Genomic DNA, 22,581 nt, shown 5'->3' with positions numbered 1-22,581 from the left:
GTTATGAATTTCAACTAAGACTAAAGGCTTAGGTGTCTTATTTGATCTAAACATTCTAATGACCTTTATGGGAGGTAAATCATGTAAGTTAAGGTCAGTAACTTTCATTCGTGTCAATATCCTCGGAGAATCCTTGTAGGACCACTTTCAGATTTTTTTCAGAGGCAAGTGAAAATGTGTGATATTGAGTTCCTCTTGCGTTCAGTTCCTTTATAAGATTTCTATAATCAGCCACCATGGTGGGATGAATTTTTATGACTTCGTCTACATTTTTAGCAGATCTATAACTTATTTGTAAGTTAGCCATGATGGCTCTAAGTGTTGTCCATCTCTGCTTTTTCCTTAGTATAATCGATGGCACCTTTTTATGGGGGGAGGCATAGGGATCTGTAGTGGGAACGTCCTCATCCATACCAACATCATTTGTTGGCTCAGCAGCGAGAGTTTTTCTCTTCTTACGAGCGTGAATTTCTCCTTGATCAGAAGGATTAGAGGTAGAGACAACTAGATTGAGTTTTTCCTCCATTTGAGGAGAGTCTTCATTTTCCTCAACGTTGACTTCAGGTGAAGAATATAAGTTTAAGTAGTCGGGCCAATCCCGTTCAAACTTTTTGAGAAGTTTTATAATAAAAGTGAGTGCTAGCTTTTTATCGAGTGCCTCGATAATGGTGTCAGGGTCGATCATGCTAGTAGGCCATGTCAGCTTGAACTTCTTTTGGAGTTTATCAGTAAGTACAAGGACAATACATATAAGTACAATACAGGGTGTTCGGGATAAATTTGACAGTTTCGTAAGGAAAAAGAAAATCTTCTTTGTATCTATTAAATTTAATGAATTGACAAAAAAACATTACAGGCAGAGTTAATTACAATACTATCAACAAGATTTACTCAAAATAACCACCATTAGCATCGATCACAGCTTCAATTCTGCTTCGGAACCTCGAACAAGCTGATGCTACAGTCTCCCTGGGAAGGGCCGCAAAAACTGTTTTAATTTTATCCATTAACTGGGCTTTTGTATTACTGGAAGTGCGATTGGTGTCTTTTTCAACTGCTCCCCATACAAAATAATCCATGGGGTTAAGGTCTGGGGAGTTTGGAGGCCAAACATTTGGACTGGTGAAGTCGTAGAAATTTTCAGACAACCATTTTTGACTTTTCCCAGAGGTGTGGCAAAGGGCCAAATCCTGCTGCCATACATACGGCCTACCATTGCCTACCCTTGTTATCCAGGGCTTGACTACAGTTAGCAACTCTACGAACAAAGCCCGAATTCCAATGCCAGGGTTCTTCAACACCTGTTCCTGCAGATTTGCGAGGAATTCTGCTGTACGAACGCAATCAGATCGTCTGCTAGGGATCTTTCTTCTTGCTACATCCTCGTAGTCACCATTGCAAGTCTCTAGTTCATGCCTGATTGTTTTTACTGTATTCAGGGAGCATTGGGCAGCAGTCGTAATATCCTTATTTTGATGGCGGGCACGAATCATCATGATACAAGTTATTCTCTTCCATGATTCAGGTGGGTTCCAGCTATCCATCCTTTCTGACATCTTGTATGTGAATGAAGAAGGGTCCAAACTTTTAAATGAAGAGAAGTGTGTGTTAATACATGTAACTTACGGAAAAATATAATTAATTATAAATATGTCAAATTTATCCCGAACACCCTGTAAGTATCGAGCAAATCAGTGAATACGTCTAGGTCAGGTACGCTCATATCGTTTTAACTGTGTATGAGCGTTAGTAAAAATCCCGCAGGTCTAAAGACCTGCCAGCAGAAATTTTTTTATAGAATATCCCGCAGCCGCAAAGGACTGCCAGCAATACCAAGCGTAGGCTAAAGGAATCAATAGCAATTAAATTGCATCTAATCAAAGTCTTACCTTGATATTTCACAAAATGAAGAACGCTGGGGGTGGGGGGGGGGGGGGGTGGGGGGGGGGGGGGGTGGGGGGGGGGGGGGGTGGGGGGGGGGGGGGGTGGGGGGGGGGGGGGGTGGGGGGGGGGGGGGGTGGGGGGGGGGGGGGGTGGGGGGGGGGGGGGGTGGGGGGGGGGGGGGGTGGGGGGGGGGGGGGGTGGGGGGGGGGGGGGGTGGGGGGGGGGGGGGGTGGGGGGGGGGGGGGGTGGGGGGGGGGGGGGGTGGGGGGGGGGGGGGGTGGGGGGGGGGGGGGGTGGGGGGGGGGGGGGGTGGGGGGGGGGGGGGGTGGGGGGGGGGGGGGGTGGGGGGGGGGGGGGGTGGGGGGGGGGGGGGGTGGGGGGGGGGGGGGGTGGGGGGGGGGGGGGGTGGGGGGGGGGGGGGGTGGGGGGGGGGGGGGGTGGGGGGGGGGGGGGGTGGGGGGGGGGGGGGGTGGGGGGGGGGGGGGGTGGGGGGGGGGGGGGGTGGGGGGGGGGGGGGGTGGGGGGGGGGGGGACTCGAAACTGTGAATTTCCAAACATAAAGTCATGATTCTTATCTCTAAATATCACCCACAAGGCAATAAACGAACCAAAAACATCACGTGATATTTCTGACAGACAAGCCCCCCAGCGAAATTCCAAAATCAATAACAACAACAAACATTCGCGTCACGATTCCTTATCTTATCTTGATCTTGTCAGAAGTGTCCACAAATGACAACACGATTACTTATACACTAATATATCATCCTTTCCATTCAAAACAACAACGTCACTTATTTACAAATAACAAATGACGTCACTTATTTACAAATAACAAATGACGTCACTTATCTACATCTCATAACAACAAACATTCACGTCACGATTCTTATCTTATCTTGATCTTCATCTTGTCACTAGTGCACCACCAATCACAACACGAATCCTTAACCACTAATATCATCCTTTCCATTCAAAATAACAACGTCACTTATTTACAAATAACAAATGACGTCACTTATTTACAAATAACAAATGACGTCACTTATCTACATCTCATAACAACAAACATTCATGTCACGATTCCTTATCTTATCTTGATCTTCATCTTGTCACTAGTGCACCACCAATCACAACACGAATCCTTATCTCTACCATCACCCATAATTCCATGTGCGAACCAAAACACAAGAACTGAAGCCATTGACACATATGCCCACAGGGAAATTCCAAACATCCCATACTCATGACGTCACACACAATGACGTCATCAACCAACACGTCACAATTCCTTATCTTATCTTGATCTTGATCTTGTCACTAGTGGGACCCATACTACTACTATCATTCAATTCTTTTTAAACACACACACACACACACACACACACACACACACACACACACACACACACACACACACACACACACACACACACACACACACACACACACACACACACACACACACACACACACACACACAACAATCTTATTAACATAGAAAGTATTCTCCAAGTTAGGATTGGGAATCTGCGACCTTTTGAGATGTTCGGTGAAGATTTTTCGTATATTTTGTTAATTATATATCTTCATCGTTTAAGAATTATGCATTCTCAAATCAAATGGCGTGTATTTTAAGTAATTATATTTAAAAAAAATCGTCATTTTTAAACACAATGTTAATAGATCAACCACTTGTCGATCTATCCGTTGTGCTATGGTTGGGGTTTTCGTCCTTGTTCAATGGTATCATATTATATTCATTTCTCACTAGAGGCCACTACGAGTGCTCCATGTCAGCTTAATACGAAAATGACGGTTTAGCTTTGCACTTGTGTCGCTAGATTGTGATGCTATCGTATGTATTGTCGTTTGGTAACAAAACTGAACAAGCAGGGTTTTTATTTAATTTGTTTATTATTATTATTATTATTAAATAATAATATAATATGACAGATACGAAGATAATAACATTAACATTATTTATAATTTTAGCAAAATTTATTATTCATGAAGTAGGCGGGCTTATGAGGAATCGGCGAAGTGATAAACGGCCTTCCAATGCCTAAATGTTACCCACCCCTGGTCCAAGTGGATTACTCCACTCTCCTTCTGTGTTGCTAACAAAAATCTGTCATGAAATAGTTTACTAACTGACAGAGAAGCTGTTATCGATGTAAAAACATGTAACATAGCGAAGTGTTGTGCTCTTTTGCAAGCTGGGAACAGAATTTACTTTCTTTTTTCTGCAGTTTATTTTTTCTTTCGAACATCTGGATGGTGGTAGTGAAGTTTTCAAGCATAAATACGAAGTTTTTTTTTTTTTTCTTTCTTTTCGTTCTTTTGTAGTTCAAAAGCGTTTGGAATCTCAATTTCTAACTGACAGTTTGAGAAAATTAGCGACCCTTGGTGAAATTTCACTTCTCAGATGTGGAATGATGCTAACGAAATTTTAGAGATAATAAATCGACTTGTAAGATTGAAGATTCTAAAGGTATTTTGAAAATAAATAAATAAATAAATAAAGAGTTGAGATTTTGTTCATTCACACATTGCTGCAGCAATTTTATTTCTACTTTAAAGGTTGTAATAGCCGAAGGCATGTCAACCAGTAATGCACCTTTCACTCCTTGAATTTTTAAATTAAGCTCATCGCGATATCTTTTTTTTTTTTTTTAACGCGAGAAAAAGAGAGATCTAAAATCCATTTATCAACAAATAATTGATGACTTGCATCCGTGTCAACGGATTTTCTTTTGTATATCAAACTCGTAAGCTATATTTATTGTCAAAACTCAGTTTTTATGATGCTTTTTTTCGCCTGTTGAAAGTAGCATATTTATAGTACCTACCCCTGTATTCAATAGAAATTTGTTCTACTTTCATGCCTTCAAATATCTAAACACTATTCTAGGCGAGATTTAGATGAATAAAATTAATTAATGCCAGATCGTATATTTTTAATACCCCATAGATACGTCAGTTTTAACAACATACTGTCCCAGTTAATATAGTGATATCTTCTGTCATTTCCCTCCCTCTCTTCTAACTATTTTCACCTTTCCTACCGCTAAAACCTGTATTTACATAATATTTTCAAATAATTTTTATAATATTGCAAAATTTGTCCCTCAAAGTAGTTGTATTCTCTTCGCATAATTTTTTTTCTGATACATTTCATAAATTTAGATAATTTTCCTCCAAACCTCGCTATATTATCCCAGGGGCGGCTCGTGCATAGGCACTGCGGTAATGCAGCACCCCCAATTTTTCTCGATATATAAATATATTTATTAATTTATTTAAATTTGCTTGTAATATTTAGTTTTATCATCAACAATCCTATACCATTCTCTTATTTTGTATAAAAAATAATAAGAACCCATCTTATAACACTTAGGAGGGCGCTAGCAGCACTGTGTTTACCACAGTGTCATATTGCTACGCGCGCAAACATATGTACGTCATAGTGAGATGCGAGCTATTGGCATAATGCGGCACTGTCCGTTGCGCAGTTCCACCGTTGTTTATATGCAGTTTGCGCCAGTAGTAGAGGTTCGTAGTGCTTATCGTGTTTACTCCATCTCTTTAAATATTTGGACATTACAATTAACGACATGACATTTGTTATAGTTTTTATTTTAGAACATTATTGCGGTTATGATAATGGATTTTATTTTTAAGTAATTTTAAATTATACCAAACTGTATAATTTTATCGATAATAAACAATATTTTTTCATGTTTAATTTTTTTTTAATTTTTACCATCATTTTGATATTTTATCCAAACACGTATACACTGCACTTACAGTGTGTATGCATATTTCGAAAGTTGCAGCACCCCCATGAGTTCAAGCCACGAACCGCCACTGATTATCCCCTCTTTGCATAATTTTTCGATATACTTCCCTGCTTTATTCTTAACTCGCTACAAACTTGAAAATGTTTCACTTGGAAATATTTTTTGTGCTTTCTGCTAAACGCAGACGATAAACAAAGGTCAGACTCCAAGCTGAAAAATGAAAGCATATCGCAGCGCCATCAAGTGAGTAAATATTTTTAACTGAAATTAGATCAGTGGCTCTCAAAAGAGAGCCATGCAAAACAGAAATTATTGTTTTCTGTTTACAGAAAAGGTTACAACGAAGTTTGTTTATTGAACTAGAACAGAATACCTGTTACGATAGTAACAGGATAAAAGCCAAACATGCTGAATAATAAAAAGTAGTTGTAAAAGATTTCATTTGAGTTATGAAAAAAAAAAAAAAAACAGGTGCAGACACGTGGAGATGGTAACCTAAACAATTCTATTGGAGACTAGGGGAGGATACACTTACGAGAGCTAATTCTGGCACCCCGGAAGTGAAATAATGAGAAACGCTGTTAAAGTAACCTCCTTCTTGTGACTTATTTGTACACCCCTCGATCCACAAGTACGAAAATAATGTTGCCATAATACGGTTTGTTTTTAATCGTGCAAATTGCGCTTCTGCACTTAAGGAAATCCATGAAAATAATATATTAGAAAGCAGAAGCTTATTCATTTCAATATCAGGAAGCTTCCTTGATCGCGGGTGATTGTTCAAAAGAAATAAAATCCTCGTCCTCTTCTGAATATTCTACTTAGATGATAATTCTGCATTCTGAAAACACAAAAGTAGACGCGTTTCTGAACTTCATGAGGAAGGCGTTTCTAAGAATCAGGCTGATTTTCAGGTTCTTTCTTTCTTGTGTGTGAAAGAGAGAGAGAGAGAGAGAGAGAGAGAGAGAGAATGCCGTCTTCATATGCCTCGAACGTTCACTTGAATATAGGTAAGCAAGATTTATTGGAAGTACAAGCAGTGTCAGCCCTAGGAATTTTGCCGCCCCTAAAAAAGTTATTTTAATGACGTCTTAAAAGTCATGTTAAGCTAGGCTTCAACCTGTCTGATCATTAATCCTGAATAGCAGCATTAGCTAATAAAAATTCATAAGTTAATGAAAAATGATCATTAACTATATTTCTTTACAGAAAGAAAGAGAGAATTAACCCTTTAACGGTGGAATTTTGTTCTGAAAGAGTGCATCTGCGTGGGAAATTAAAATCATTTGCTACTAATATCGCCATTACTGGGATCGCAATTAGAAGTACTTGCCACGAGCGCAGAATTTTTGGTTTCGGTCCTTTCGCTTATTTTCTCTTGTACTACGCATGCTTATGCGCCTGATAGTTTTTTTTTTCTCCTTTTTTTTTCTTCTTTTATCAGCCATATTGGAATGTTAAAATTATTTTAAAAGTCAAATCCTAATAACTGTATCAAAAAAAGTATTGTTAACAAACACTACTCAACTGTAGTTATGTATTTTGATTTTATTTCTTCAACTGGTTCAATCTTAACCAACTATCTCCTTATGATCGTTTGGTCTCTTTAGTTAAATGAGATTTAACTCAGGTCAAGGTCAACAATGCAATCCGAAATAAACGCAAGATTGAAGGCGTTCTGCTATTGTCACGCCGTATGATATAAAGATTGACAGTGCGATATTAAACGCAACATAACGCTACATTATTTTAAACGATTGTGAATTTTAAAAAATATTCATTACAACGAAGTTTTGTTATGTAAAAGTTTAACCGACGACATCCCGAAGTCTGGTTTCAACAGAGAAGGAATAAATGACTTTTTCATTATTTATTTTTCGTATACTTTAGGCCAATTTTGCCACCCCTCAAAACTTGTTGCCTCGTGCAAATGCACGTGTTGCCGTCGGTAGAGTGCAATGCCATCGCTTGATCAGCTACGGTACCGAACTGTCTAAAAAGTTAGATTTTTGCAATTAAATAAAGAGGGGAAAGACCGCTCCACAAAATCTACGATCAGGAGTGCGTGTAAATAAATACCGAACCGATGCCGACTTCAATCCAAATTGAAGTTGGCATCGACGATTGTCTCGCACTCCACGGGAATATCCTGCATTCAACTTCTGAGATGAGCAGAGGTGGAGATCGGGGATTTGGATTTCCGGATTTAGTTTTCCGAAGATAAAAATCCTACTTCCGTCTGAGCCTTTCTTATAAAAGCCAAAGTTTCTCGCGTCCATGACGAATTTCAAGTCGATCTTTCAGCATTTAATAGACACACGTACAAACACATACGAAGGAATTCAGTATACGAGATACAGTTTCAATCCAGTTAGACACGAAAGGGGAAAAAGGAATTCAAAAAGTCCTCTGAAGAAATTAAGAAATTTTACGTACACATTCATACATATTAATTCACAAATATTAACGCAGCCTTTCATCAAGTTAAACAGCACAAAATAACCCCGAAATTCAGCAAAACTTTCTGACATAAGATTGCCGTGGTATTGAACAGAGAGTTTTTGTTCTTCAGGTTTTTGCGTGGCCTCTGACGAGCACCAACAAATCGAAACAGCTGCAAGGCCAGTGAGATCTAATTTAAGCACCAATAAAAGGCGCACACACGAGCGGACTGAGCTTGTCTTTTGAGTAGTGCAAACCAAAGGTAAATCCGATACCGAAAGTTATATTCATAAGCTCTTTGGGAAATTTCGCAACTTTCACGAGTTTCTTTGTATATTTGACTGTAAATATATTAAAACCCATCATTACCAAGGGTAAAGCTAATGCTTTTTATACTCCTCGCAATCTGATGGGGATAAAGTGAGGGAAAAAAATTTATGAGCTATTTGCTCGCCCTGAAGGGCTACGGAGATTATGCATCATTATTGGAAATTAATATGGCTTCGGTCTTTTGTGTTAGAATAGACCGTTTCGTCGTAATTTACAGTTCACTGGGGTGTGTGGACGTCTTTAGGAAGAACTTTGTTGCTAGAGAGTTTAGGAAAGAGTAGATATAAGGGATATTTGTGTCTCGATGAAGTTGAAAGTCTCTGACAAACCATGGAGCGTTTAGAATCATTCGTAGACATTTGCATTGCACACGCTGCAATTTGAGAATATCAGTATTGGAGGTATGGGTCCAGGCTGGCGAGGCGTAAATGATTATAGTAAGAATCATCAGCTGGTATAGAAGCACTATAATTCTGATGTTTAACTTGCTGTTCCTGTTAATTAAGGGATAGAGCTGGGCAATGGCTTTAGATGCCTTTACACACGAGGTCTTGGTATGATGATTAAAAGTTAATCTTTTGTCCAGCATTACACCGAGATATTTTGTCTGTCAAGGAATTTTGGTATTAAACAGGAAGACGTCCCCTTTAGGAGATTCCGATCTTCTAGTGAAGAGCATGGCCTGTTTTGGAGGTTTACCTGTAATTTCCATTTGGAGAACCATTGCTCTAGAAATCAAGTTTTTTGGGAACAAGATGTGACCGAAGAGATCTGATATGGCTAGTATTGATGTGTCGTTTGCATAGAGGGCCATGATGGACGACATTGGGTTGTGCGGAATATCTGACGTACATATTGAGAACAGAATCGGAGCCAGTAAGGATCCTTGTGGAACTCCAGCCAAGATACGGAGCTGGGCAAGTCGTCCCATTTATCTTGACTTGCATGTTTCTATCATGAAGATATTATTTAATTAGGTGTACTATTTCCAACAGCATGCCAGCTGAGATAAGTTTATGTAGTAATCCAAATGGCGTATCTTGTCAAAAGCTTTTGCTATAAAGTTAATTTTTTTTTTTTTTTTTTGGCTAGATGGGTGAAGCAAGAATGCTTTTCATATTCCCCGTTGTCTGTAGAAGAAAATGTATAGATGGGGTAATATAACAAATTTCATTTGTGAAATTCTGTTTTATCTTTGTAGAAAAAATCGAATTGTGTTTCTATTGACCTGCTTAAAAGAAAATGCCAAAGTTCTATTCTCATTTGAGTGGTGTGTGTGCGAGAGAGAGAGAGAAAGAGAGAGAGAGAGAGAGAGAGAGAGATGATCTGTCACGTAGGCTATAATGACGATCAAATCTGGGTTTATTCTGCGTTCAACAATGCTGCCTTGAAGCATTCATTTTTTTTTTTTTTTCTTTCCCGTGTGGTGCGTCTCATCACTTCTGTAAAACAGAGTCTCAGCAGGACTTCGCAATTCGTTTGCGATCATGAGAGGGGATTAAGCAAGCCGAGGCAGTTACATCATCGATGCAAACCTGTTATCAATGGCTTCAATTAAAAATTCTAGGTAGGATTTAACCGTACTTTCCCTTCCTTTTTGTTTTATATTTCTTTCAAAGGCTTTTTTTTTTCAACAGATGGCAATGGGAACTGTTAACAGAAGCCCTTATCACTCCTCAACACTAATCAATATCTTCTCTTTTACGATCCTCAGAGCGACGCTTGGCCTTCTGAGTGTGCGCGCGAGTAGATATATTTACACACTTAAAGGACACAAGTCAGTCTGAACTTTCCGCTTGTCAGTCTGTCTTGCCACGCGCCTTCCTTTTTAATTAGTCTGCAATCCACGTCCTTGAAGGAGCTGCCGATTGTTCCTTGTTTTCTCTGTTTACGTAATTCTGATGCACACACCAGAGGGCGCAGAGATGCTCATAACAGACTTGTTAGTGTTAGCAGCAGAGGATTTGTATTTTGCATGGCGGATGTAAATAAACAGCAGAAATTCTTAATTACCGAAAAAGTTGCTTTGCAATTCATTTTACGTTTTCTTTGACTTTTACGCGTTCAAGTCAAAACTAAGAGTCAAAAGTCAAAACTTCTCAAACTAAGAGACTGCGTTCAAAAACGTAATCCTATTAGAATAAATCTTCAGGTTGTTTAATTTTATTTGATTTCTTGAGTTACTATTTAATCCTTAGCCTTTTGGCTCACAACACTTGAGATGAACTCTATGATTAAACGAATTTCGTTCATCAGATACCATTTCTGAAGCAGCACTGAGATGGCGTCTTTATTTTGTTTGCATTTTTTGCAAATGATACAAACATGTTCATACCGAAATGAAATTCATTTCTAGTTTATTTTAATGTTGATGGTAACTCACTGCAACGACTATATTAATAGGACCACGCTGACCTTTTTACTTTTCTCTCCGCGAAACAATCGAAATAGTGAGGCCATCTTTCAAGGTGATCTTAACGTCTCCAACTCCAAGTGTGTTCCCAGACACCACTGACAAAGTGGGACGAGATGAGGAAGTTTGTGCTATAAGCAGTTGCTAATGCAAATTGTATATTTGCCTACCCGAATTCCTGTACGCTTCACTCTCATCATACACTTAATTTCTTTTCAGCCAGTTCTCCTTTCAGACCGTCTAAATCATCTCTCCTGTTGATAACTCAGATCATAATCTTTTGCATGTCTCCTCTCATTCTCAGAAAGTCTACGCGCTTCCACCAACCACTCCCAACCTGATGTCCTTTGGAACTACTAAGATACTAAGTGGGAGGACCTCAGGAATTTCTTTTCTTTCTTTCCATGGCCTGACCGTTGGTCTCGCTCTTCTAATCCAAACACCGGTTCAGAACGAGTAACTTCTTTTTTTTTTTTTTTTTGTACAGTTGAAAGAATTGAGCTCTGAAGGAAACGGCAGAAATATAAAAGAAATACACACCAGTAATTTTAGTGTACTGTATTTTCTCATTCCATTTTTCGAAAACTCACATTCACATCTTAACAGTTATGAAACGACTCATTTTGGCGCTGGAATCCGTTCTAACAAATTCAATCCAATGAACTGGCAGAGAAAATGGCAGAAGAAGAAGAAGAAATCTGCGCATGCAACGAAGGTCAATGTTAAATTGACAAATTGGCTTTAGAAAGAGTTGCTGCCTATAAGAATTCTGGATATTTTGGTATCATCTTATAAGGAGGCCAATATTCGTCACTTGACTAATCCGGGTATTAGCCTGACTTACGTTTGCTTACTTCAGCGCACAAACACAACGAGATTCATAAAAATGTTAAACTGTGTGAAGTAAGCAGATGAAAATACATGTGAAAGAATATCGATTTTTTTTTCACATTAAGTAATTTGCATTTTATTAAACACAAAATTCCTCTCATCAGAACAGAATGTGGGAACGAACGATGCGGGAAGAAACCAATCAGTTTCTTGCTGAGACTTCAGGCTTTATTTCTTAAACACGCATCCACATTTAACACACTCGTAAGGAAAAGAAAACTAATATAAAGTTTGAAATATTTCAAAGCAATTCTTTAGGGGGATTCAGAAAATTAACTATTTGCATGACAAGGAAAGCACACCCGATGAAGTTCACTTTTATCGAAACAGGGGACTAAATTCTGATTATGCAAGATCGCATGCATGGCATCGTGAACCAGATTTCCGGGCAGTCGTCAGAACTTCTAATATTATCTCTTAGTTCTGTTGTCGTGCAAATAAGCAGAAACACTTTGCAAACACACAACGCGACATGACAACATCCTGTTAGCAGCTTGTAGCGTTCTACGGGCAGTCAGAAGAGCTTTTTGTTTTCCCTTGAAGTAAAGCAGACGCTGTCGTACAGGAAAGGAAGCTTTCCGATGACGAACCCACGCTTCAATGCACCTTCAGTTCGTTAGTGCCCGAATGTTTGCCTTCGCGTCATTCCACCTTTCGTTTCGGATACCAACAGCGATCTTTACTCGTCGAGATAAAAACAATGCAACGAAGCCATTCATTGCACCCGCCTTTTGTTTCTCACAATGAAATTAGCGCGACATTTCCAGGGGCTAATTTAAAGGGAATACCAATTCAGGCAGTGTTTGCTGACGCGTCTAGAATGGGAGAATCTGCTAGCTCGAGTTAACAATATCTTGTAGGCTTTGTATACAGAATCTCCTGCTTTAAAAAAAAAACACAAAATGTTGGGACAAATGTTATAAGTGCAACACAGATGACAACGTCACGTGGCATTTCTAACAGCTTTTCTTATATATAGTGCTAAAAACCATCGAGTAGATCATAAAAAAGAAAACAAATGACATCTGACGACAATGATTATCACTACCATGATGCAATAAGAACCGTTGACTGCATTATGCCTCTGATGTTGCATCATCTACAAACATCGTTGCATCATTCAAAAGCATAAAGGCTGCAGATTCAGATGGAGCATACGCTTTGGGTACGACGTCGTCATTAACACCAAGTGTAAGGAGTGTTGAGCTTGCTCTTCGCGAGAAAGAAGAATATTCACTGCCAGATGTTGGCACAAAATTTAGATTGCCATCTTTTAACGGTATCGCTTTTCTTCAAGAACAAAAAAGGGATACAGATAATGGAGCCTCCGCAGCTCAGTCAGTATAGACGAAGCCCTTTGGTCGGGAAGACCTGGGTTCGATTCCCGTCAGTGACGTGAGGTCTTTATCTGGTCTCTTTGGACAAAAGGTGAGTTAACCGCTCTCATACGGAGGTAGGTGGGTTTTTCACCCGGAAACTAGGGGTTTTCGTCCCTCAGAACAAGCAAACCGTCCCCGTGAACACACATGGATTACAGTCATGAATACGTCACAGCCACATGCCGGCTCCCGAGTCCGGATAAAAACTGGGAGGGGGAGGGGGAAAGAAATGGTGAACTATTCCTTTGAAATTCTCACCAGGAGTGAGAAATGCCTACAAAGTCAGCTACGGTCGGAAACGACCGAAAGGGAAAATCAGATCAGATCAGATACGGATAATGTGAAGAAGAAACTGCAAATTGGAAAGGAAAAAACTATCTACTGAGATGAAGCCAGACTACCGATTGAAGCTATTCTTGCATACTGTATTGTGTCCAAAGAAGAGAAGTTTTCTTTAGTACGAAGGTAAAAAAATTGGTAAAAAACGCTGCAACATACAGGCTGTTAGTGTGTCTCTTGTGAAAGACGTGTGTTTTACTTTCTGCACTCCCTCAAAATCGAATGCTGTAGCAAATGAGGGGAAACGTTAGTGAAATGTTGGTGTAGGGGTCACGTCAGTTGGCGCCACTACTAAACGTCGGTTAGGACGACAGTCCTGAAAACTACAGATCCCTCCAAGAAATCATTTTGCCTAAAGCATGCCTTACGTCGTTGAAATGATGGAGAAATGAAATATTTTTTAATGACTGTAAGTTCGACCTGTATTATTATTATTATTATTATTATTATTATTATTATTATTATTATTATTATGTGACATCTCCAAGGAATTCAAGGACTCATCGTGGGATACACTACTCCATTACACCCAACTTACTGTATTCCCTGCTTGATCCTACGACAGTACTATCATTGATGTACAACACCACCACCCACCACTACAAATAGTATTTTTTTGTCTGTATATTAAAATAAAATAAATAAACAAAAAAGTTTTCCATTTGCTTGTGCAACCACAAGCAAATGGAAAACTTTTCTCTCAGCTTAATTTATCAGTTGAAGATGCTGCATCTCTTAGCAGTAGTAGTGCTGACACTGCATATTCAGTTCAAAGTTAATGGCTAAAGTAAATATATATATATATATATATATGGTTCTCTCTCTCTCTCTCTCTCTCTCTCTCTCTCTATGTTCACTGGGCATCTACAGCTGACTTAGATGAAATTTGGTATGTTAGACGCAGACCTCGGGAGACCTTCAGCAACAGTTTGGAGTTACATTCCTGTTTCTTATATGATTTGCGGTTTGACTTTGAATGCGCAGATTCGTCCATTATGCAAAGAAATGCAGTGGAACAACTTCTTTCAAAGCTCTTGTGCTTTAAGAATAGTTGCTCTCATCTTATCTCATCATCTCCAAATGATGAGATAAGATAAGAACTCTCTATCCATAGGTTTCCAATCTGTTAATAATGTAGGTCATCTTTAAGTTGCTAGGTCTTGAAATATGTCCTACCCATCTCCTTTTTGAATGCATTGGATAATATTCTGGATTCCTGATCTAATTCTATTCAGAGTATCCTCTGTAAGTGTCCTGCCAAGCACATTTCTCTTCATTCTTCTTTGGGTTACTCGAATTTCATGAGTTAATATGCTAATACAAAAAAGGCATAATGGACAAACGATTTCCTCTTCAGACTAATTGGAATATTATTTTCTCAAGCGGCACACAACCTATGAGTTGTATCCTTCTTTTTAATTCTCACATTTGTCTGTCTTTGATTTTTCACGAACTGTCTCCAATAAACATATGAATCCAACCCTCTTCTCTTCCTGGTCCTTTTAACACAAACACATTTGTTGTCATGGATCATTCGTTTTGTATCTCTTGGGTTTATATTCAACCCGGTTTGACTGTACACTTGAACTAGTTTCTTTAAGTTTATTTCTAGGTCTTCTGTCAAGAGAACTATACCATTTATTGAATTTGATGACAGAGTTGGCAGCACTATACATATTATATGCTTTGAAACATCGAAAATCCCAGACGCACATGAAATATATTAATAACAATTATTTACAGAAAAAGTTGAAAAGAAAAGTATAAAAATATTACAACTGACTATCGACAATATACAAAATATTTCACGAAAATAATGCGCTAATTGGGTTAAGCATTCGCAAGACATTGCGATGGTAAAACATTGGGACATTTCCGATCTTATGCAGACAAGATAGCTATGTTGGATCGGTAGGTTAATGAACCTGAGCATTATTGGAAAGCAATAGTTCGATATGATTGGTTCATTATCATATGATAATAACCATGGCACCGCACGCCGCTCTGCGGTGATTTTGAGAACTTAGAAGGCCTGAAAGTAATAAACTGGAGCTTGTGTTGAAACTATTAAGGAACTCGTCTGGAAGATCTGTGAGGTGTTCTGAGTAGGGTTGGTAGGAAAATATGTTTTCCTTTTTTTAGTATGAAAACATCTAAATGGTTTGTTGTCTTTGTGGCTGTGCGTTCTGGGTGAGATTGGATTTTTTAAGGTAGATGTACATTGTTCTTGTTTCTTTTTTGTTGTTTTTTGATTTCTGCTTTCGGGGCATGTTCTCTTTCGGTTTAACTTTGACGCTGCTCTCAGTCGAGCGACAGATTCGCGCTAACAAAGTGGAGTCACATCAAGAAGTGCTCTAAGGAACTGTCTGGAAATGTAATGTCGCTCGTTATTTTACTTGTGAAGAAACTCTTACGGGTGAAAAGGGAGGCTGTCACGAAGCACAAAGGCGACATTTGAAGTTTTACAAGGAATGGAAGAGTTTATTAGGTGTTCATTGTAGTAAATGCTTTTCTAAAAGTTATGCCAACCAGTTGTCATTACTTTGTTTCGTTTTAGTAATTAATTCTGCTCTAAAAGCGATCAGTATTGAAAGCAGATGATAAGTTAGTTTTGTTACTAAAATTTTTCATCTTCAACGGCCAAATAATTGGCGTCAAAAATCCTAATAATGCTGTCACTGGGCAGATAATCTTACCTATAGATTGTCCTAGTTCTGTCGATTGCTTGTGTTCTCTGTTCGGTTTTTTAAAAGTTAAACAATATTAAAATAAATTTATATAAATGAATTTCATCGTAAATGACCCACGACCATTCAATATTGATTTGTTTGTCACGTAATTTGCTATCCGAAGAATGGCCTTGTTTACTCACACCAGTTGGCTTTATTCTCAACAGAGTGCGACCTTGTTTATCACAAGCAGTGTCTATGTCAGTATTCAAAGAGCAGCATGCTCGTACACTAGCTAGCGATCGATTAAGCTAACCTTACAATGCAGCAACTAGTCCTGGAGCCGAATTTCGAATAGAAATGACAATAAGCAGGAAGTGGAACATTATTATTCCTGAGCAGTCAAGTCAGCTTCTTGTTATATCTCATCACGACTGCTTGCTAATGTGCTCATGCAAGCTGCTTGTTATCAACAGGTCCACCCTAAATTTGGTAGATCCCTAATCTGGATTTCGTGCACATCGCACTTACTATATTATTAGGTGGCGTTCCACATTGAGTGCAGGGATTTGATCGGATGTATTGTGTATAATTTAGGCATATTAACTGTTCTCTGGTGGGGTTTTTCTTGTCTTGAAAGTCAAACAATTCCTCTGAGTTCTGTGCTCCGATGACCAGACTACCATCAACATAGCATCGCTATTTCCTGGATTTTAATTCATTTGGAAATAAAATTGTTTCTTCAAACTTTCCACATACAGCTCGTTCTAGGTTAGAGATAACGACCAATCTATTTTGCCTGTTAAATATTTGTCATTTCCACTAAAATATTAACGCGGACAATTCTTGCACACTATATTGTGTCTAAAGGAGAGAAGTTTTCTTCTTTAGCTACCATTGCGCAACATACAGGCTGACAGTGTGTCTCTTGTTGAAGACGTCTGTTTTACTTCTGCACATTCTTTATATTCTGTAGGGCAATTTTGATAGCATATATGTAGGCAAATTCATCTGCATGCAGTCAATCTGAGAGGCACATTCTATTTTTGAATTTTCTTGGATTCATATATTTGCATCAGTTTTCTTCTTATCTCCTCAATCTATTGATTGGTGGGTAGCAAGGGACTGCTGAGAGTGGTCTTCATTTTTGTGATGTTAGTTTCACTGTTTGGTAGCGTCGTCCATTTTCGATATCACTCATGTATTGGGTTCTTGGTCTCCCTCTACCAGTTCTTCTGTCTGTCATCCTCCCAATCAAATTTGTAGTCCAGTCTGAGTGTCTTAATAGATGTCCTATCATGTTATTTCTCCTTTTTTCTCTAACGTATGTAGCATATATCTTTTTTTTCTTCTGCCTTTCTTAATGTTTCTTCATTTGTAACTCTTTCTGTCCATGCGATCTTCAGCATTCGCGCCAACATCACATCTCGAATGCTAGAAGCCTTGATTTCTCTCTCTATTCTTTTGGGAGAGTCCATCTCTGATCTGTAGAGGACCACACTCCAGACAAAGCTTTTAATAAAGTGCTTCTTTGTCTCGAAGACATACTCTTTGATGTTAATAGTGTCTTTTTCTTGTTAAGTGCTTTTTTTTTTTTTTTGCTTGTGCTATTCTATTTCTGTGCATATTTTATTTTCGTATTATATTCTATTTTGCAACAGTTGTTAATATTAACCTTTAGCGCGTCTAAAAATAGGATTGCCGTGCATGTAAGTAACATTAGACAGCAGAATGTTCGCTCCGTGTAAAAAAAAAAATTGTTATTTAATAAGTTAAACGATGGCGTCTAGAAGTGCCTATTATCATCACTGGACGCAACCATCACGAAAAGTCAACCACTATGGATAAGAATGCCCTCAGGATGGAGAGGAAGCAAACATTCAATCCTTTTAAATGCGCGTGAGCAGCTCACTACGAAAGTGCAACGTTACAGATTGTAACCACAAAATCGGAGCTCTCTATTACAGAGGATTATCAGAACCAACATTAGAAATGCACAAAGAGCTCCTTCACACGGACCCGAAAACTCTGTGCATTCTTGTCACCATCGTAAACATAAAAATCTGAAAATTATCAGCATTCTCAAACCCCCAGCAATCACCTTTTCACTAAAGGTCACATCAAATTAAAACAAAAATGGCTTTTCGTGTAAATAGTTCGTACTGAATATTTATATAGTAAAAGTGCTGCAGCGAAAAAATCGGAGCCTTTACGTAAATATCGTAGATCGGTTGAGGATTAAAGATTTTGAGATAATATTTGATAAATTTCAATTCATGCTGTCTATATAAGACATTATTCAAAATTAATATTAAGTTCGGTCTCGCAAATGATACCGTAGAAGCCTACGCAACTATAATAGTTCTTTGATGAGTAAAGTACAACGATGGCTGTATAACTCCTATGACTCTTATATTTAACTTAGATTTTTTTTCTTTTGTAATATGCGAAGATGTGAAACATACAAACAGCATTACAAATAAATTAACTTTCTTACATGAATTGCTCCCACGAAAGGTTATGAGCCTGTAGTACTCGGGTAATATTATGCCCTTGGGTTAATAGGCTGAGAGTTAGCTAATCGGGAAACTCGCTTTAGATCTAGACCAAGTTTAAATCTTTTCAATCCATTTCAGGTCCCCAATAAGCAGGGAATTTGTCTCAAACCAGCAGTGAAATTTATCTCCCATCTGAAGCATTCACAAAACATCGATGCCCTGACTGATACTGCAGCTCAAAGTCTGTTGGCTGAAGAGCAGAGTAAGACACACTACGATTTGATAGTTATATCTATGATTCACTTAGAACAGAACCTTCCGGATAGGCATTCTTTAGGAATATTGAGGCTACGCAATGCTGTTGTTGTTGTTGGGTGGTTACGCATGAAACAACTAAAGCTATGAGGTCTGTGTATTATGATTGTTAATCATAATCATTAAGATTATTCATTATAACTGTTAAAATAGAGCAACAAATATCATCACAGAAGAAAAAGATCTGCTTGATGAACTCTCTCTCATATCTCAAACTCTAGTCAGAAATGGTTCCCCAAAAAATATAATCCAAAAGGTTCTCAATAGAAACAACCCACAGCGACAACCTCCAATCACGCCGTATACGTCGTCCATTGTCATACCTTATGCCGGCTCAGTTTCAACAAAAATAGCAAAAATCATGAGGTCTATCAGAGTTGCCTTCACACCTACAGTATTGAAACTACACGACACATGTTAAGATCTCCTACGGGAAGCATCGCTTTCTACAAGTACGCAGGTGTATATAACATCCCATGTTTCTGTGGACTGAATTACATAGGCCAAACATCACGAAGCCTAGAAATCCGGAAAACAGATACCTCGGGATTAGATCCGGAAAACAACAACAAAACAGATACCTCGGGATTAGCCCATCATTTCTCATTTCGAACCACTCCATCGATTGGGACAACAGCTCCATGCCGTACATTGAAGAAGATTTCAGATGTAGAAACTTTAAAGAAGCTGCAGTGGTACTTCGGACAGGAGACAATCTCAACAGAAATCAAAGCATGATGCTAAAAGGCATTTGGAAAAGCTTAATAAATGCACTATATTTAGAAGAACTCAACTTTGCGAAAAACTATAAAACGCGATCAACAAACAATGACTAAGACTCCACGCTCCATGCTCTTGATGGTACGCGTCATTTCAATTTTAATTTAACTGTTGTTGCTTCATTCTTTTTTGCATTTAACGTTAGCCTGCCCATTTCTTGTCCTGAAGAATCCAGACAAAAGCTTAATAAATTTAAGACTTAAGTTGGCGAAACTTGTCGACGATTGTATATATTTATGAAGAACTATGGTCCACTTATAAATTCAAAAGAAACTTTCTCATACATAATCATTAAGATATTCTAACGCAGGTCTTGCCATCTAAAGGACATCACCGATACCATTTGCGCTATGAAGGCTAATGTTGTACGAAACTATTCAATACTGAACAGGAATCGAGAATTTAAGTACATGGCGTGTGAAAACCATCGATCAGATCGTAAAATTCTGAACGCAGCTGCTCCAGCGACTACTTGGTAGCACTTAGAAATAATGAATTGCAAACAAGGACGATTCCAGCACAAACTATCAATTGTTTGCACTTCGTTCTCATCACGTGTAAGTGATCACCATTGTTCGTACATTGTTAGCTCGCATTTATGTGATCGCTGACTGATGATGTCTTACAGAGAAGAAATACTTCCAAACTGGGGATAGTCTTATTATTTATTTCTATAAAAGGCTTGTTGATCTTACTAGCGTCAGCGCGGTTAGCGTAGTGGTTGTGCGCTTCCCAACCATATGCCTGGGGAAGGAGGGTCCCAGGTTCGATTCTCGTCGACGACGTGAGGAGCTTAAGGATCTTCCTCAGCCATAGCAAGTTAGCCGATCTTGGGCGTGGAGAGCAGGTTTTTTCCGCCCGTTTATCTAGGGTTTTTCATCCCGCAAGCAGGCAAACCGGACCCGTGAACACACAGACTACATTTTAATGGAACTTAAACATCTCAGGGTGTTGCTTGTATTTGAAAACGTGAATCACAGAAGAAAATATGCAAAATCACTCTGCCGCTAGAAAAATAACTTTGTCCACAAGAAAAGAAAAAAAAATTCTCGCAACAGATTTCAATAGGACAACTGTTGCGTATTAAAGATATAACTCAAAGCACGCGATTAACAAAAGAAGGATTCTAGGAACATTTTTCAGACTTGTCCTGATTTGAATCTCTGCATATCTGGAGGCTCATCTAGAAAGATTTTACTGCAGAGTGTCGTTGGGTCTGTAACACACTTTTGCGCCAATCATGAGAAATCGCTACAGATTTCTGATCACACTGTGGCCAATGCTCCTCAGTTCAGTGGAACGAATGCCCTGATAGTTGCTTTCTCAATTAGCGATGTCGCTTACATTTTGTACAAATGACACTTAGAAGGTTATAAATCTACAATGTGTTTAGTAGTGTGGTTAGAACAGTTACAAAACAATTCTAAAATCTTAGAGACTGATTTGTGTAATTATTTATATAATCCATTAGGAAAGCTATAGTTCGCCCACCGTTTCCAGGTCCCTGCTTCGCGTCTTTCCAAGAATAGTCGATTCATGCTGAAGGGGAGAAAAAAATGAAGGACGTCCGAATTGGTCGCCAACACGCGAAATCACGTGCTTTATAGGTAAAATTTTCCAACTGTTATACAAGCAACATAGTTAACTACAATAATCATAAAAGAGAAGTTAATTTTCCGACCGGTAATAATAAACAACTCATCCCACTATACGAACTGATTACCCTATTATCGGAATGGATTCTTCTTTTTCTGAGATGCGCAGAAGTGTCGAGGGACCTCAAATCGGTGGGCGAACTATATCTAAGTACTGTAATTTTAAAATTTATTTATGGTTATAACAAAGTGAATTTTAAGATATTTTTGGAATTTTTGAAATCGATAAGTACTGTATTGTCATCATAATAATTAAATATATCTTTCCTAGCTTTGCAAGCAGGCAAATGCATATTGGGTCCATTTTGTGTCTAAGAACAAATCGTATGCATGAAAAAAAAATCCTTCACTTTTTGCTGAATTTTCTTATGTTATTGTGACATTTCTGCGTGCGCAAGTTTTCTGAATTTTTTTATCTTCAGGTAATTATGCCTTTAAAATATTACAAGGATATGCAAAAAAAATAAAAAAACTGAATTTTTTCATATTAATTTAGCGATATTTTTAAATCGTCTGTGATGAAAAGGCGCCGACAAAGGCAAGGATGAGAGAAGTGGATGGAATCAAAGATCAAAGAAAGAAAGAAAGAAAATGAAAAAAAAAAGGCGGCGGGGGAGAATACGTGCACGTCTCCCTTATGGTTCCTTTGCTTTCACTGCCTGGTTTTGTGTAGGAAGACAAGGCACTTCCTTTTCAAAGCTAAGTGCTTCATTTCAAAAAAAAAAAAAAAAAAAAAAAAAAGAAAGAAAGAAAAAAAAATTGAAACATTGTTTACGTCAGGCTTGGCAAGTAAGTTCTCTCATCTACTGAGAAATTCGATCATTTAGGTAGTATAGGAAACCTAACCTTCTGCTGAGGAACATGCAGTGACTAGATAGAACATATTGGGCATATTTTTGGATCGTTTTGGTCATAATTCTTAACAAACACAACCAGAAACCGCTGTAAGCTTTCTCTAACCCAAATCAAACGCTTTTGTTAATCCATCCCTGCTTATGTCAACTTTTGCAGTTTTTATTTCGAAATTTAAAAATAAAATGAAAATAGAAAAGTTGTATTTCATGAAATAAAAAAAAACACTAACTAATGTAGTTATTTTTATTTTAATGCAATAATAGTTACAAAAATACAATATTCAGGATTTCAGAGATTTCCATCGATCTTGAATATATATATGTGTGTG

The sequence above is a fragment of the Typopeltis vanoorti genome, chromosome 2 (assembly GCF_054136105.1).
Source record: "Typopeltis vanoorti isolate ZY-2024b chromosome 2, IOZ_Tvanoo_1.0, whole genome shotgun sequence".
Lineage (NCBI taxonomy): Eukaryota > Metazoa > Arthropoda > Arachnida > Uropygi > Thelyphonidae > Typopeltis > Typopeltis vanoorti.
Note: the sequence above shows the minus strand (reverse complement) of the source record.